This window comes from Gorilla gorilla, chromosome 5, assembly GCF_029281585.2.
Source record: "Gorilla gorilla gorilla isolate KB3781 chromosome 5, NHGRI_mGorGor1-v2.1_pri, whole genome shotgun sequence".
Taxonomy (NCBI): Eukaryota; Metazoa; Chordata; class Mammalia; order Primates; family Hominidae; genus Gorilla; species Gorilla gorilla.
Window position 1 is genome coordinate 158012433 of NC_073229.2, and position 18251 is coordinate 158030683.

The following is an 18251-nucleotide window of genomic DNA, read 5'->3' on the forward strand; positions in this document are numbered from 1 at the left end:
TAATGATCTGCCTGCCTTGGCCTCCCAAAGTGCTGGGATTACAGGCGTGAGCCACCGCGCCCGGTCTCAAAGCTGATTTTTCTAGAAACTGTGTTAAGAAACAGAGCAAAAACAAACATGCAGTAGTTTCCTACCAAATGGCTTACAATGTGCATATTCTTGAGTGATTTTAAAAGTCTCAGCTTTTATTTAGTTGTATTTCCAACTGTTTAGTTAATCTTTATTGACTTGTGCATAACTCTCAGGAATAGGAATGTATCTGGGAATGGAGAGAAGTTTCCTGGTGCACTCAAATGAACTGTTTACTTCTTTTGCTAACTCTCACATCTGGTTAGGGATCTAGCAGTTTCTAAGGACCAAAAGAGTCACCTGGAATACTGTGCCCAGGGGAATGGGTTACGTTGTTTGGGTATGTGTCCTATTTGAATCATAGAAAGAGCTTTCTTTGTTCTATTTTAGTTGATACTAGCCAGTTCTATTGCTTGTCGCTAGCATTAAAAACTAAGAGCCCTGAAAAAGGTACACAACATTCCGTAAGAGAGGAAGAATGAACCAGACCAGCCATGAGATGCGTGGCACAGTGCAAATACAAGTTAAGAGGGTGCTGTGACTAGCTGAATACCAGAACCAGTAAGGCAAAGGTAGTTTGGTTGCATGGTGACAACATATTTAAACTCAAAACACTTTAATCTGAATTATCAATACGCACATCCTTGCCAAGCAAAAGCAAAGCATAAAACAAAAATAAACTTGTGCTGTGTTTCCTATCTCAGATAATATTACAAACTCAAGCCACTTTATCTCCAATTTCTAGCTCCCTAGACCTTCACGGCCATTAGTCACCATGTGTTGTCTATCATACCTCAAAATGTTTATCAAGTAAATACTTTCCTCTCCATTTTCATTGTCACTGCCTTGTTTTCAGCTTTATCCTTTTTCCAGTCACATATCACGACAGTCTCCACCACGCAACCTATACTCCTGCTTCAATAGACTATTTGCATGTACCAGAAACACCAAGTATTCTCTGGCTGCTCTTTGAGTTGACTCTGTGTTACCTCTATTCATCCTTCAAGATCACCCACACCCCTTAATTCCAGAAGAATTAGCCCTTGTCTTTTTAGCATCCTCCTAGTCCTATATTGTCATAGCATTACCACGTGCATTACAATTAAAAGACGATAATTTGTATCTCTCCTAATACAAAATGACTTCTATTGGGGGCAGGACTTGTCTTATGCAACTTTCTATATTTAGCCCCTTTAACAAAGCTCAGCACCTGATTTTAAAAAATCAATAATTCGGTTAGTTTAAATAATCAACTGACCACAGAACAACTGATTAACCAATAAAGCACTTAAAATTAGCAATTTGAGGTAAATCTATTCATTGATAACTTACATAAGATTTAGTTTGGTTTCAACATTTTTCACAATCTTTATCCATGCTTTATGATGCCCTCATGGGTATCAATTCATGTTAGAAGAAATCAAGGAAGAAATTACAGTAAAATCTTCATTCTTATCATGTGTGCTTGATAAACCACCACGTTCCTCATCTTAAACAGCAGGTAGTTCCTGGGGTCATGGACCTTACACCATCTCAGCATTCAAATGAGTATTATTCAAAAAAAAAAAAAAAAAACACAACTTCACACAACATTTGGACAATGTCAGAAAGAAAAATTGACACTAAGAAAACAATAAATTCACTTCCTAAATGTTGAACCTGCTCTTAATTTTATATTAACTTTTATTTCACCAAATAGAAGAGTTTTTTGTATGCCATATACATTTATATTTTCATCAAGAATAAGAAGCATCATTTGGCTAGAACTGTAATTACATTTTCTTTTCCTCAACATGATAAAAGTGTTGAAGTAGTTTTCCTAAGTGCTGTATAAAACCAGTTAAGAAACCAGTTTCCCACCCGCTTTAGACTTTAAACGATGAGCAGCCAATATGAAGTTCCAAATATATACAAAAATTATTTAAGAATTTAAAGAGTAAACAGACAACCTACAGAATGGGAGAAAATTTTTGCAAACTATGCATCTGATATCCAGCATCTATAAGGAACTTAAAGGTCTAATATCCAGCATCTATAAGGAACTTAAACAAATTTACAAGAGGTAATAAACAAACAACCTCATTAAAAAGTGGGCAAAGGACATGAACAGATGCTTCTCAAAAAAAGACACACGTGGCCATCATATGAAAAAAAAGCTCAGCATCACTGATTATTAGAGAAATGCAAATCAAAACCACAGTGAGATACCATCTAACACCAGTCAAAATGGCTATTATCAAAATGTCAAAAAATAACAGATGCTGGCAAGGTTGTAGAGAAAAAGGAATGCTTATACACTTTTAGTGGGAGTGTAAATTAGTTCAGTCATTGTGGAAGATGGCGCGGTGATTTCTCAAAGACCTAAAAGACAGAAAGATCATCCAACCCAGCAATCCCCTTACTGGATATATACACAAAGGAATATAAATCATTCTATTATAAAGACACGTGCACGCCTATGTTCATTGCAGCACTAGTCACAGTAGCAGAGACATGGAATCAACCTAAATGCCCATCAGTGATAGACTGGATAAAGAAAATGTGGTACTTATATACCATGGAATACTATGCAGCCATAAAAAATGAGATCATGTCCTTTGAAGGAACATGGATGGAGCTGGAGGCCACTATCCTTAACAAACTATCACAGGAACAGAAAACCAAATACCGTATGTTCTCACTTTTAAGTGGAAGCTAAATGATGAGAACACATGGACACGTAGAGGGGAACAACACACACTGGAGCCTATTGATGGTGGAGGGTGGGAGGAGGGAGAGGATCAGGAAAAATAACTAATGGGTACTAGGCTTAATACCCGGGTGATGAAATAACCTGTACAACAAACCCCCATGACACATGTTTACCTATGTAACCAACCTGCACATGTACCCCTGAACTTAAAAAAAAATTATAATGTCTGTAAATAATAGTAATATTTAACATTTAATACTATTTTATTACGAATGTCCTTTAGTTAATTATTTTTGGCCTCATTTTACAAATGAGGAAAAATAAGGAAAATAAAAGCTAAATAATGCGGGCACTGTTACACAACTAGAAGGTGGCAGAGCCTGGATTGAAATGCAGCTATGAATTCCAGAGTCCATGCACCTAATTGCAAAGTTTTGTAAGGTAAGTGTGGGAAAAGGGTAAGAAAGAGGAGGGAAGAGATGCTACCAAGCAGCTTAACCAAATTGTATTATTTAGTAACAACATGTGTTCTCTTTCAGTGTTTTTGTTCTTTCTATATTTAAACACTCCAGTGTAGTATACGTATATGGGTGTGTATATATACATATATAGAGAGAGATATATATATAGATATATATATAGATATATATATATATATGCACACATTTATTTTACTCTGAACTATCTAGGATTTTTTTCTAGAAAGGAAAAATATACAAATATACAAAATGTACAAATACATTTTGAAGAGGAAAACAGTTTTAAAAGACTTTTAAGTATTCTAGAAATCTTAGAAATGACAAGTTTAGATATCATGAGATTAAAGAGAAATAACCGTGATTTTTTAAAAATGATCCTGGGAATGAAAGAGGTGGGTCTTCAACACACTAACATTTAAATTCTCAGCTTCAGGAGAAATTGAGTTTTCATTCATGCTCTGAACCCTCTTCCCTTAGCAATGAAGCCTCAGCATCCCTTTGCTTCTCCTGTGCCCTCAAGTGAGAACTGAGTTATGGCTGGCTGTCTCAGGAAGAAAATAACTATTACAAGACATAAGATGGGCTGGGGTGGGGGAGGGCTAAGGAAAGGCCTGCCATTTAGCTTGTAAAGTGCAGCAGCTGTGGCCTGTTTTCACTAATATCGGACATGTTTCTTTGGCCACTCGCCAAATTGAGCTGTACCCAACACTTCTCCCATCCTTCCTGTGCCTCCAGGATCCTTTGTAAATGCTACTTGAGACTCCAGTCTACTCCAAATCAGTCCCCTTGGTTCCTTCCTCCCCTTAATGCACAGGCATCCCACCCTAATTAATTAACACAACACCAGCTTCATCCAGGACCTTCCCACACTTTGCCCCTTCACGCAGCCCAGAAACATCAGCACATTCCTGACTTCATCACTTGTCAACTCCCTTTCTGTTAAAGACCAGTGTCCCCTTTCGCTGACCTGGCCTCTGATTTGATCTCACTTTAAAGTACCCCACTTTAAGAGACAGTAACAAATGCTGCCTTTTTCCTGTTTGGTTTGTTTATTCATGTTCACTCAGTCTATTATAATTAAAGACCAAGGGAATTCTAAGAAGAGCCCAGGAAGATGGTTTACGCATTTGATATGTGGATAAATCCAATACTGGATTTGCAACAAAGTTCACTTCACCTATTGCTAACTGTGTGAACTTGGGTGAGTTTCCTAAGCTCTTGTCATTCATTCAAATACTTATTGAGTGCCTGTTACTATGCCACGTTCTATTGTAAATGCTGATGCTGCAATTTAAACAGGGAAGCAAAAATACCTGCCCTCCATGATGTTTATATCTTAAAGAGGAAAAGTAACTGTTAATAAATAGGTGGATTTAAAAATATAGACATTTAAGAAAAAATATAAGGAATGAGAGAAGAAGAATAGGGAGTGTCAAGATTAGGAGTAGAAAGGAAGGTAGCAACTTGGAATAGACTAGTCCCTAACTTCCTGATGCGATGTTTCACCAGGCCTGAGGTCATGCGGATAGCTGAGAAAAAAAACCATTCCCAAAAGAGGAAACAGCAAGTGCAAAAGCCCTGAGACAGAAGAGTGTTGCCTGGCATGTTGGGCAAAGAGACAGCTATGGCTGGCAGAGAACAAGAAAGCAGCAGCAGGTGATGTCAGAGTAACAGGGAGCTAGAACTCAGAGGGCCTTGTACATGATAATAAAGAATGTGGATTTTACTTTGATAGAAATGGGAACTCACCAAAGGATACTGAATAAGAGTAACATGATTTGATTTACCTCTAAAGAATCTCAACTAACTCCTCTGTAAAAGAGTGTAGAATGTATAATAACAAGAGTGGTGAAGACTAGCCTGCCTGCTCAAATCCCAGTGCCACCACTTACTACCAGTGTGACTTTAAGCTAATTGTTTAACCTTCCTAAGCTTTGATTTTCTCATTTTTTCCTTTTTTTTCTTTTTTACAGAGGTAATCAAAAGTGTTCTCATTTTTAAGGTGGAATTGATAGTAGTTCCTCTTTTGTAAGGTTAAGAAAAAATAAATCAAATAGTGAATACTGAGGTGTTTAGAGCAGTGGATGCTACCTAGAAAGCCTGAGACACACTGATATTATCAGGCTGGTGAGAATCAAGTTCTATAATGTATGTGCGGTATTTGCTTGTGTTGTCCAGCCTAGTGGCATAGTGAGCACTTACATGTCATCTACTATCGGTTACTAGCATTACCAACTACTAACCCACTGGCTGTTTTAAAGTAATTTTGTACATTTAAAAATTTTATAATATACCACCTTAAAAGAATCAGAATAGCAAAAGTTCACAGATAATTTTCAGATGTCTCTGAACCTTGTTATTCAAAGTACTCTGCAAAGCACTAGAAAGGCATATGTACTTGGGTAAAAAAGAGAGTAAACACACACACTGTCTCTCTCTTTCTGTTTTATCATATATATAAAATAAAACAGAGATATACATAATTATCTATATATTAAACATATATATCTTTATGTATATATCTTCCCCTTTAAAAATTATTGATATATGTAGAGAGAGAATTTTATAGATAATTTTTAAAGAAGGGGAAATTATCTATATATAGATAATATTTTAAAGAAGGGGAAAGAGTTAGTTAAGACAAGTTTCTGTGTGTTGCTGACCCCTGTTGGGTGGAAAAATTAAAATTGGTCTTCTGAAAGAAAGAAAAGTGAATTCTCAACTCCCTGTACATTATCCTGACCGGGAACCTACTCTCATCCATTTCACTGATTCCACGTGTATGGCCATGGATGGGGACATTGGAGGCCTACTGGTTCTTCGAAGCCCTGCTTCATTACCCAAATGTTATGCAGCTCATACCTCATTTCTTTCTTGAGACCTAGGCTACCTTAAACTAAGAGGGAGGATCTCATCTTTCTTTCCCTTGCCCACCATACTCACACACACAGACATACTGACATACTCCCAAAACAAACACATGTTCCCCAAGCTTAAGTCTCTTAGGAAACAACCACATATCCTAATCTGGTCTTGATAGTCAGCTCACGAGAACAAAGGAGAGGAAGATTAATGTAGAAACCTGCACTAAAGGCTGAGTACAGTGGCTCAGGCCTGTAATCCCAACACTTTAGGAGGCCGAGGCAGGTGGATCACCTGAGGTCAGGAGTTCTAGACCAGCCTGGCTAACATGGCGAAACCCATCGCTACTAAAAATACAAAAGTTAGGTGGGTGTGGTGGCGGATGCCTGTAATCCCAGCCACTCGGGAGGCTGAGACAGGAGAATCGCTTGAACCCGGGAGGTGGAGGTTGCAGTGGGACGAGATTGCACCACTGTACTCCAGCCTGGGCGACAGAGCAAGACTCCGTCAAAAAACAAACAAACAAAAAAAAAAAACAAAAAAGAACCCTGCACTAGAATAAGTCCTAGTTCTTTCTTTTCTTTAAAGACAGACAAAATGCGATGTTTTAATTCTCATTTTACCTAATAATAAAGAAAGGATGTACCATTAAAATCAAGTAGGAAATTATCCTTGTCTTATTGTCACTTTTTAAAAAATTGTGCTATTCTGCACAGACCAGTTTCCCTAGAATGTTCCCTTGCTGACCTTTCCTCTAGTAGTATCAGTTATACTGAAAATCAGTCGTACTCTTACTTTATTTTACTGGGCACTATCAAACTAACAGAAGAGGTATATAAAGGCAGGGAGAACTACCATTGATATAAGGCCTCTTCCGGACCGAAACGCGCAGCCGCACCTCTCTGTTCCGGCAGGTGGAATAGGCCCCCGACCTGGGATCTCTACCCAAAAGGAGGAGGTTAGAACACAGGTGTCCTATTCCCTTTAGTCCTCCATCCTTTACTAGATAAAGCTGCGCGATTAGAATAATAAAATGCAGCCGGGAGAAATTGTTAACGCTTGTAATCCCAGCATTTTGAGAGGCTGAGGCTGAAGGATCGCTTGAGTCCAGGAGTTCAAGCCTGCAGTGAGCTATGATCGGACCATTGTACTTCAGCATGGGCGACAGAATGAGACCCTGTCTTTAATAATAATAATAATAATAATAATAATAAATCCAAAACATCAAGAAATTCGGTGTGCCCTTTTAAAATACACTTAGAAAGGGAACAGTTAGAAATCTTAATTTCAGGGATACTTTACTCCTAAACCTATTCTTTTTGTTTTTGCAGAGATTGACCATGCCTACAATGACAACTGGAAAACAGAAATGAAACCATATAAGCCAAGCACTCACGCAATCTTTGTCCTCCCAGTTGACTTAAGAACACTTGCGAAGAAAATGTGGCGTCTTTAGATCTCAGGTAAGGGATCCGGAGCACTGTTTTTCCTGATACACCTCCATCCTGCAGGGTAGTTGGGAGTGAAGTGTGCTGAGAAGGAACAAGTTGTCCGCTTTAACTTGACAAGGCACGGCTTCCCCCGCCTCCTACTTGAAGTATTCTAGTTGCTGAAATAAATGTTCAGGTGTTTTGGGTTTTGTCTCTTCCAGCTCCGCCCGTCTGCGCCTCTCCAGCAGAGGGCGCCTTTTCCACTGGGTCTCACTGTGGGCTGCTGGGAGTTTTATTCGGTTTGGGCCGGGAAGGAGCTGTGTTGGATCCGCGCCCCCTGCCTTGGTGCCGCCTCTGGCCCCCTGAGCCGTGGCCCATCCCATGCAGAATCAATCGGGGCTCCTCACTCCCGCGCCTGCTCCCCGGGGGCTGAATCCGCCCGCCCGGGGGCCAGGTGCCGGTGAGATCCCAGGCGCTCCACCAGGAGGCCCTATCTGGATCGAAACTCGCACTCGCCCCGCCCTTTTGTTACCAGTTCTCTCCGGGCTTGTGGAAAGAGTTCCCCAACCTGGGATATATACCCAAGAGGAGGTTAGGACACAGGTGTCCTATTCCCTTGCATCCTCCATCTTCTCCTACTCTGTTACTCTCCTCTTTTGTTAGTTTGATGGTGCCCAGTGAAATAAAGCAAAAGAATACAACTGATTTTCAGTATAACTGATACTACCAGAGGAAAAGTCAGCAAGGGAACATTCTAGAGAAACTGGTCCTGTGCAGAATAGCAAAATTTTTTAAAAAATGACAGTAAGACAAGCATAAATTCCTACTTGATTTTAACGGTACATCCTTTATTATTAGGTAAAATGAGAATTAAAACATTTCATCTTGTCCGTCTTTAAAGAAAAAAAGAACTAGCACTTATTCTAGTGCAGGTTTTGTTTTATTTTGTTTTGAGACAGGATTTCGCTCTTGTTGCCCAGGGTGAAGTGCAGTGGCGCGATCTCGGCTCACTGCATCCTCCGCCTCTTGGGTTCAAGCTATTCTCCTGCCTCAGCCTCCCTAGTAGCTTGAATTACAGGCATGCGCCACCATGCCCGCCTAATTTTTGTATTTTTAGTATGGACGGGGTTTCACCAGGTTGGTCAGGCTGGTCTCGAACTCCTGACCTCAGGTGATCCACCTGCCTCAACCTCCCAAAGTGCTGGGATTACAGGCGTAAGCCACCGCGCCCGACCTTTTTGTTTGTTTTGTTTTTGCTTTTGTTTTTGTTTTTGTTTTTTAGACGGAGTCTCGCTCTGTCACCCAGGCTGGAGTGCAGTGGCGCCATCTTGGCTCACTGCAACCTCCGATTCCCGGGTTCAAGCGATTCTCCTGCATCAGCCTCCAGAGTAGCTGGGATTACAGGCACCCACCACCACGCCCACCAACCTTCCCCTTCTTGCTGCAATCTCACCAAGACCGCTCTTGTCTCCTAAGTAGCTTTGGTCTGCCCCTTTCTTGGATTCTTTAAGATCGGCAAGGAGCGGGGAGAGAAAGCGTAGCTAGCCAATAAGGAAACACGAACTGAAAAGTATTTCCGAAACATCACTCCTGTCAGCGTTATTAGAGTACTGATGGCCCATATTACGATGTCGCTGGTTGTATGTCTTCCCCCGCACAGTGTCCAGAGCACCGTGAGGACAGGGCTGCTTTTACTCTACGTTTGCATCCTCAAAAGGTACAGCACCCAGCCCAGTGCTTGGCACAGAGTCTATTGATGATAGATAAATAATAATGTACGTCGAAATTTGGATGAGGGTTCTCATTTTTGTGTTCTTACTTTTATTTGAATTTGACCTTATAATTAGAAGTGCAGGGGACAAATATTTGCTACCATGTTGAAAATGTTAATACTATAACCCTGCTCATTGATACAAATATTAGTAAGACTATGCTAGCTAAAGCATCTGACTACATGTTGATTGTTATCAGGATAGTGATGGAGTATTTTTGCTTTTTAAAAAATTTAAAGCTTTCCAGAGAAATCTGTCAAAATAGTTATCATTGCATCCTAACACCTTTTATTTTTTTTCGGGGGGGGGCCGGGGTGGTGCCTAAAACATCAGAAATTTGTTGTCTTACCATTACAGAGACCAGAAGTCTGAAATCAAGGTATCAGAGGGACGTGCTCTCTTAAAGGCCCTAGGGAAGGATCCTTCCTTCCTTCTTCAAGCTACTGGTGTTTGCTGTCAGTCCTTGCCATTCCTTGACCATAACTTCAATCTATGCCTCCTTCTTCACATAGCCTTCTTCCCTCTACTTCTGTGTCCAGATCTCTAGGTGTGTAAGGACACCAACCATTGAATTATGGCCCACCCTAATCCAGCCCCACTTCACCTTAACCTGATTATACCTGCAAAGATTTTATTTTTAAATAAGGTTACATGCACAAGTCTGGGTAGACATAGATTTTGGAGGAACACCACTCAACCGAGTACAACAATTAAATTTGGAGATTTTAACACTCCAGTTTCAGTAATCGACAAAATAGACAAAAATCAGTAAAGATATATCAACCAACTTGATCTAATTGACGTATGCAGAACACTATAACCAACAGTGGCAGAATAGTCTTTCTAAGTGCATCTAAAACATTCAACTAAATGAGCTATATAAAAACCAAATGACAATCAGTTCCACAGGATTGAAATCATACACAGTATGTTTTCTGACAATAGCAGAAAGAAAACAGAAAACACAAAAAGAAATATATAAAAACCCAAAATACTTGAAAATTATAAAAAAATCTAATAAGACATTTCTAAGAACTTTGGAATTCTGCAACAAACTTCTCAATTTCTCCTGTGTGCAAAGAAGACGTCAAAAATAAAATTAGAAACATGTTGATCTGAATGTGACTAAAGACAATGAATGTAATATCTGTTTTTTATAAGCATACCTGGAAGACTGGCATGTCATGAACATTAGAAGTCAAAAACTCTTGAAGGGATGAGGGTATGATGGTGTCATACAGCTGCAGTTAGATAACCTACCTTTAGGTCAGTTGCTTGTTTTAGACACGCTCTTATTTTATTAATATATTGATTCCTAAAACTCAGTACCTCTACCTGCCTTCTACAGAAGTAAACAATCCTTAGATAGAAGCAACCAAGATTTTCGAGCTTTCAACTACTTGAGGAGATTTTAAAGGAAGTTTTTAAAAAATTAAATATATGTATATCCTATAGCATATACAGTGCATACATACAAATCTGCGAACATATATCTATATTGGTTTGTCACAGGGCTTTCTAACCTGTGACCTATAAACTTAGAGACATGATGAGAGCTTTACTGAATATTCAGATTTTTCCATTGTGTGTGCGTTTTTCTGGAGAAGGCTATACAGCTTTCATTAGATTCTCAGAGAAACCCATGAACCCAAAACTTTAAAAACTGGTCGTAAAGACGAAAGTGTATTTCAATACTATTCTTTACTCTTGATAATAGCTCTCTAATAGGGACCCTTTAGGGTCTTGGTTTGTTATTGAGATTTTGGATGCCCAAGTAGTGAACATTGCAAAACATTAGGAATAATCCTAATGCCAAGAATGACCAGATGTGATAACATAACACATACTAACTGTATGAGATCCTTGATGTGTTTAAAATTTAAGTAGCATTATATCTCTTTACAGAACTAGCTTAAAATTAAAATGGAAACAGCTTTTATGCTGCCTCTGAGGCCAAAAATATAAATTCAACTCTGCACATTTTTTATTTGAAGGCATTCACAAATGACATGCAAGGAATAAACGCTGGCCAAAAGCCATAGCTAAGCATTGTGTTAAAAAAAAAAAAAAAAAAAAAAAAAAAAAAAAAAAAACCGTGTGTGATTTTAAGCCGAAAACTATTTAGGAGTCGGTTTCTCATGTCCTAATTATTAAATTAGGAATAAAACCAGGAAAAAGATGTTAAAAGTGGTATGCTTTAAGTATTAAGTATTCTCTTTAGGTTTAATAACAACTTTTAAAAATCAAACAAAATTGATCAACAGCCTATGTAAACAGTCATGCAGGACTGAAGAAGACTTCTCTATTTAGATTAACAAGAAAATGGTGCTAGAGGCAGCTTGGTGAGACACTGAGAACTAAAGTTAACAAAACAAATGTGTACTGGGAGAAATGATTTACACACATGTTCTGAATGCTTCTCCTCAGATTAATATTTTCCTTCAAATAAAACTGGTCAAGCTCAATAATGCAGCTATAAAGATGAATGTACAGTAAGCAAGGCATTTGGTCATTCAGAGCCAAGATATGAGTTATTCTAGAAAAGTATCAAATAACCAAAAGTACTTTGGAATCTCTAACTATAGCATGTATAACATTTTTTGCATGTATGACAATGTATAATGGAACCTCCAAACAAATCCAAACTTACGATGTCTTCAAGATGTAAGTGTCAGCATTATAAAGCATGGGAAAAGTAAGTACTTTATTTGGCATCCCATTTAAACCATATATGGCTTTTCTTTGCCTCTTGAGTAAAATGTCCTGCCATTTACCCTTAATTGTCATGCTAACATCCATCTCAGAATCCGCTTCCATCTTGGAAAGAGGTTAATAAGATGAATAGGTATTTCTAACAAATCTTGATAATTTGCTTTCAGAGGGGATAGTCTAGAAATAACATCACAGCTAAGACATCCTCTTGACTTCGAACTCAAGTCAAGACTTAGCAATGCATTTTTCACATTATGGATTAAACGTGCTTTCCTTCAGGGTGCTGTGAGAGTTAAAAATCAAGTATCAATAACTATATAAATGAATATAAGTGGAAGGTTTATGAGTCAAGGGAAAAAGACACTTAAAAGGCAGTATTACCTCCTGCTGTCTCAAATTGGTCTCAGGAAAGCCCAATGGACCAGAGCCATCTCCTCTGCTGCTTTCTCTTTTCTGACTATCCATGTATCATAGGATTGACAAATCCACATTCTTAAGCTGTGTTTCCTAACTTAGTCTGACACTAAGTGCTCCAAGCTATTGTTTAGGAATTACCCTCTCACTATAATAAGAACTTCATTATTACTGAATAATAACTCAGTAATGAGTTTTTTTATTCTTCAGTAATGATTCCCAAATGACATAGAAGTATAGGAAGAAAAGAAGCATTCTGAGAACAAGACATTCTGAGAAATGGTGATCCTAATTACTATCAATGAAGAATCATGCTCCCACTGTTTCATTGTTTGGGGCCAGTATACACAAGTTGCTAATTCCAAGGCCTACGGGGCCAGGTGGTTCTTGTGAGGTCAATGGAGAACAAAAGTTTGTGCCCCTCATAAAATGGGCAATTCGTGTCCCATTCCACGTGTTACCTTAGGAAAAGAACATGAAGTATGGCTTTTCAAGATTTTTCTCAAGATAACTTAGACATCTGGATTTTTATGTGAATACTCCTGATTGTTAAATGCAGACACGAATCCCAAATTCTTAAATATTCATAGGCCTGCAGACCTGACATAGCAGCAAATGTTTCACAAATCTGTGACCTCTAAGAAAAGAACTTCTTAAAACCAGGTTTAGCCATGTAGCCATGTGAACTTGGACTCATGACCTCATAGCTAGGGCTTCAGTGACCTCATCCATAGGATGGAGTAGAAGACTTCCCTAGCAGCAGCTCCAGAGTTCTTCACAAGATGAGCACTCAACAATTCTTGAGTTATGATCATCCTCCCCACACCCAATTTCAGCTCTCAGATGAGGATGTGGCTTCTGACTTAACTGCTGACAAACTATAAAGTGTACCTCAATCTATCAAGATCCAGTGTGGCTAGCTTTCTATACTCAATTCCACAACACGAATTATTTTTAAAATTTATTGTACTTATAAAATCAATTAAGATTCACTGCAGAAAAATTACTGAATACAGATATACAAAGGGAAATCTCCTTAAAACCCACCAAGTACCTTGATGTAGATCCTTTTAAATCTTTTCCTACGTGTATATTGTTTTTAGAAAAATGACATCATATCTAATGCATTTTTTGTAGCCTGCCTTTTTTACTGAATGTATTTACTCAATAAACACTGATTCTTTAGAGAAGTAGAAATATAATTCTTATAAGATTAATTTTAATTCGGGCTGGGCACAGTGGCTTACGCCTATAATCTCAACACTTTGGGAGGCTGAGGCAGATGGATCACCTTGAGGTCAGGAGTTCAAGACCAGCCTGGCCAACATGGTGAAACCCTGTCTCTACTAAAAATACAAAAAATTAGCCGGGCATGGTGGCGCACACCTATAATCCCAGTTACTTCTGCCTCAGCAGACTGAAGCAGAAGAATCACTTGAACCAGGGAGGCAAAGGTTGCAGTGAGCCAAGATCATGCCACTGCATTCCAGCCTGGGTGACAGAGCAAGATTGTCTAAAAAAGAAAAAGAAAAAGATTAATCTCAATTCAGTTTTTTCAACATAAGCACAAATATGTCCAATTTGTCATGAGTATAGGGTTTAGGACTAAAAACACAGAACTAAACACCAAATGCAAAGCAATTCTTCCCAAAAAAATAGCTTTCCCCAAATCACTCAGTAATTTCATGATAGAATTCCCAAAATATTAAGAAATCTAGGACTATTGCCCTGTAATAATAAGGCCCTCAAAATCTAAAGAAAGAAATAGATCAAAATACATTTATTATTGAGATGTAAGGACAAAGTATTGGAGACTATAAGTTAATAGTCTGAATAATGAATCTAGAGAAAATAGGAGGAAAACGATGGGGGTCACTGCAACCAATTCTGAAAATTCTAGAATGCGTATGTGATCGAAAAGAGAAAAAATAAGTGCAATTCATCTATATTTATATATTTAGATAATATATTAATGTACATTAAATAGATTTAGATAATGTATTAATATTAAATATATTTATATGTTTATTAAATATATTTATATTAGTATTAATATATACTAAAGTATACATTAATAATATAAGTAACATGCAAAGTATATTGAACCCTCTACTAAATCTCTTAATTAAAACCTAACTGTTTTATTACTTTAGGATTCAACAGCTGTACAAATTTAAGTTCACATTTTCCTGGAGGACTTAATTAGTGAAATAAATGACTAGCAGACTAATTCATAGTAGAGAAATAAGAACTCGGCATTTTGGAATGTGGTATCTTTGTTGAATCTCCCTCTGTTCCTTGGCCTTCTCTTGCAAAGTCTGACAATGTTACAAAAGTACATAGCCAAGAGTGAGTGAGGCACAGAGCAAATGTGAAAAACTCTCTTCTATTATACAACAAGACAGTGAAATGTTTTTCTTAGAAAAAAATTCTCTCCCTACCAATAGTCCCAAATACTAATGCAGACTTTATTTCCAAATAAGTTTCTTATGTCAATCTGTTTTAAACAAATTCTGATCACTTTAAAAGCAAAACTTGGGAGAAAATTACATGTTAGTGGGTTTGATCTGTTCAATAGTCTCACAGTGTACTCTCAAACTTGGTTGAACCAGGATTAAGTTCCAGTAGTCTTACAAAAAAAAAGACACACAAAAATCTACTAAAGATGCCATATCACTAGTCTTATACTCATAATGAGAAATTATTAGGCCCATCCAAAGATGATAGAACTTTCCATATTTTTAGTCGCTTCATGTTTACAAGTCACAGATAAACTTCCCTGCAAGGCATCCTGTTCTCCATTCCTGAGATTAAATAAATCAATAATAGAAATCATCTTGCAATACAGATGCTTCCTTCCCCAACCGAAATATTCTTATAAAAATTTAACAAGAAAATTTTCAAACATCTCATAATATTGTTTTTACAAAGCAACTGTTAGTTATAAACAAGTCTTTTAGGTCTCAAGGAGATTTAAGATACTTCAAAGGCTTGATCTAAACCCTCTAAATCCAGGTTGCTTTCACATATTTTCTAAAACATAGTATGTTAAATTTAATGTTTTAAAAAATGTTTTAAGTGTTTTGTTATGCACTGGAAAAATTTAAACAGATCTTATTCTAAGAAATTAGCATTTTCTGGAACTTCCATTTTTACTAATTCCTTTCTTTACAAAAAATAAAGAAGCAAGTACCTATGTTAACTGTTTTTCTGTAAATGTTTGCAAACTTATTAAAGAAATAACACATCTCATCTACCCAAGGCAGTGTACATTAACATATTTTTATGTACATTTAAAAAAGAAATTCCTCACAACCTAGTTGTTGCAGATGTTCCCCTTGGTGACTCTTCTTATCAGGAGAGAGACTGATCTGTCTTCTTTTAGTATATCCTATAGGTCAGTGGCAAGAAAAAACAAATAAAGGCCATTTTAATAATTATTAGAAGCTTGTACAAATATTAACTACAAAAACCTGCTATTCTGAATTGTTCAGTTAATATTGAATGATACATAATTTTTTAATTCTGACTTGAATAATTTATAAAAACATACATAGTGGTATTTTTTTAAACTAAAAGTTATAGTATACATTTTTTTCCTGTCAGCTCTAAGTGATGGTGTAGATTGGGTTCACCCTGACAGGTTTGGGTTATCTGAAATAAAAGTCACAGTTTCTTAGGGCGGCATTTTTTATTTCATAAGAGTGATTCAATTGAACTGAATAATTTCTCAGCTTTCCACTGTTCTTTCCTAGGAAAAAAGAACTGTATACAACAATAATTTATTATTTCTTGTTTTAGTACATATTTTGAAAGTTTTACAACCCAAAGGAACACAGATAACTCTTTAAAGTTCCATTTCCTCTGAAATAAAACAATGTGTAGCTCTTGCCACCGGCTGGACATATTTCCCTCAATTTCAAAATAAAAGAAGAAATGTTGGTCTATTTGTTATACTTGTTATTATTTCTGTTTATCCATGCAAAGTAGCAGAAGTTTAAGAGGCATTCATTTATACCAATTTTGCACAATGAGATCCTGTAATCTTTCTGTTGTATGTGTAATGTATAGAAGGTGCTCATTACTTAGCACATTGAAGAGGCAACCATTAAAAAAAGAAAGATAGTCATATTATGACATTTAATCAGAATTGAGTCATGGTTATAATCATCTGTTACTTTATGCTTCCTGAATTTCCAAATTGTTCCAAAATAGATTAAATATGCATATTTTTAAAAGAAGGAAATTAGAATAATAGTTTTTAATGTTCCAAGGACTTGTCCATTGATGTCCTAGCCCATCTTTTAAATATACAAAGACAATAAAAACACAGGAGTAATAGAAACCAAAGATATGAGCTCTTTCCTTGAAGGAAAAATTATGTAATTGATTTTCAGTTGATATTTTGTAAGGATTGCTGCTAAAAGAATACTGTACTATAGTGAAAACTGAGTTTATTCTGTCTCCTATTACAAAATTAACAATTTAATAATTTTCTTTCTGTTTATTCTTCTAACAATCCTAAATATGAAATTTTATTTTGAGCACTATGTACCTAATTTTGTTAGTTACTACAGAGTGGCAAGTTCAAGTTCTTTTATATCTCCTTTTTTCACACACATGTGCACACACAAAAGCAGAGTTGTATATCTGAACGCATAGTAATTATTCAAGCAATCATTGGACATTTACTGGGCACTCATGCTTTTAGACAATAATAGAGCTCAGGTTCCTAAAGTGAGAAGATCAGTGTTTATGACAGTTGCTTTGTCCTCTGTATTTTCATCAAGATCCAGCCCCCGCCAATTAACACAAAATCTACAAAAGAATTAAACTAAAACATTTTAAATTCCCAATGAGATACGTGCTCATCTTCCAAGTATTCATTCCCTCTTCCCTAGAACATGAGCCTTGAAAACCTGTACAGTAAAAGAGCCCAAACTGTTTAACTGTCCAGGTAGTAATAATAGTAACTTGTATTCTTATAGTGCAAGGAAACAAGAGAGAAGATGATAAAATGTAAATTTCCTAATTAGATTCAAAAGTCCATGATAAATTTTTTCTTCCCTCCTGCAAAGACAACAGACATCTGGATTTTTTAGTATATTTATTCCATCATTCATTCTCTTATTTATTCACTTATCTTTGTGTCTTTTAAGTTTAACTGGAAACCATTAGACAGTCTATACAATGGTTTTAGAAAGTGATTTGCATACTACTAATGTCAAAATACCTATAGTTTAAAAAGACACATGCACATGTATGTTCATCACAGCATTATTCGTAATAGCAAAGACATGGAATCAATCTAGATGCCCATCAATGTTGGACTAGCTAAAGAAAAAGTGGCACATATATACCATGGAATACTATGCAGCCATAGCAAAGAATTAAATGACCTTTGCAGCAACATAGACACAGCTGGAGGCCATTATCCTAAGTGAATTAATGCAGGAACAAATAACCAAATACCACATGTTCTCACTTATAAATGGGGGGTAAACATTGAGTGCAAAGAGGGAAACAACAAACATTGGGGCCTACTTGAAGGTGGAGTGGGGGAGGAGGGAGAAGTTCAAAAAACTACCTTTTGGGTACTGTGCTCACTATCTCGGTGACAAAATCATTTATACAACAAATCCTAGCAACATGAAATTTGCCCATGTAATAAACCTGCACATGTATCCCCTGGACCTAAAATAAAAGTTGAAAAAGAAAAAAAAAAGAAAACATAACCCAATTAATTTGGCTTAAAAGAGTTACAATACCAAAGTAACTTTGACCTCCCTAGAAAATTCAGATGGAATAGTTTCTATCATAT

At 36.9% G+C, this 18251-nt stretch overlaps 2 long non-coding RNA genes across 3 annotated transcripts in view; one reads left to right on the plus strand and one right to left on the minus strand.

Moving 5' to 3' along the window:
• Positions 1–18251, minus strand: part of LOC109027348 (uncharacterized) — a 143693-nt gene that overhangs the window by 82445 nt on the left and 42997 nt on the right. For both annotated transcript variants that reach the window (XR_008681183.2, XR_008681182.2), the window contains exon 2: positions 15747–15821. This is a non-coding gene — a long non-coding RNA (uncharacterized lncRNA). The remainder of the gene's footprint in view (positions 1–15746; positions 15822–18251) is intronic.
• The window catches only part of LOC109027349 (uncharacterized), a 32753-nt gene that overhangs the window by 8895 nt on the left and 5607 nt on the right, over positions 1–18251 (plus strand). Inside the window, exon 2 of the long non-coding RNA XR_002006510.3 lies at positions 7434–7565. This is a non-coding gene — a long non-coding RNA (uncharacterized lncRNA). The remainder of the gene's footprint in view (positions 1–7433; positions 7566–18251) is intronic.